Here is a 966-nt window from a genome sequence, read left to right on the forward strand (position 1 = left end):
CTCGCCTCAATGGCCGATCCAAGCAAGTTCAAACCCTGTAAAACCGATTGACACGTTATAAGCAAAAAATAATAACGATCGTCAGCATTCTTAAAATTTATACCCCGTTAATGATGCAAGATCCTTCCGCAACAACTATCAGCCTCCCTGGCTCGCTTGTGGCCTGAGGAGCGTCAAAGCCCGAGGGAAGACCAGCGAAGAAATCATCGAAGTTTGGAATAGGGACCTCGCTCGTACCACTTCCATCGCCAAAAGCAAGGCTCGGATCCCATCCTGGAAGCATGCAATCGTCCACCGAAAACTCCAGGTCGCCAAGATCAATGTCTTTCCCCTTCGAAGAATTCGGCCCCGTCACAATAGTGGGAGCGGCGTTGGGACCTTGGTCTTCAGGCTCGGAATCGCTCCTTGTTTCTCCGCCTAAAGCAGGACAAGGATGAACAAACCTCAACGCCTTTTGAACTCTCTTCGGCGTAAAAGAAGTCCAGAAAAAAGGACCATTCCTGAGCAGATCCCTCATCGCAATAATGTCCTCAGGAAACGGAGAAAGAGGGTTGATAAAGGGACGATCATTCGGAAACCTCCGAAACAATGGGATACAACGCTCCTCAACGGACGCTGCGTCTACACGAACGAAGAAGAAAAACTTCCTCCACGAGTTGAAGTTAGAAGTGAACCCCTTTACCACTGACATGAAGTTCCGAGGAACCAGCCTGTACGTGTCCGTTTTCCTGATGATCTATAATCGAAGAAGCGCTTCGAAGTGATCAACGGTGAGTGAAAGACCATGCATAAACGGCAACGCACTACAAATGCCTTGTAACAAGTAAAGAAGCCCTCCGGGGAACTACTAGCGCACTCTCCTTGACAAGGAACCCTGAGTTCCACCGCGTCCGAAATATGGTAGAACGACCGCATGACCTCGAGAAATCCGCTAGTGCTCCTACTCGGCGCACCTGCCTCCACCGG

Source organism: Brassica oleracea, chromosome C1 (genome assembly GCF_000695525.1).
Source record: "Brassica oleracea var. oleracea cultivar TO1000 chromosome C1, BOL, whole genome shotgun sequence".
Lineage (NCBI taxonomy): Eukaryota > Viridiplantae > Streptophyta > Magnoliopsida > Brassicales > Brassicaceae > Brassica > Brassica oleracea.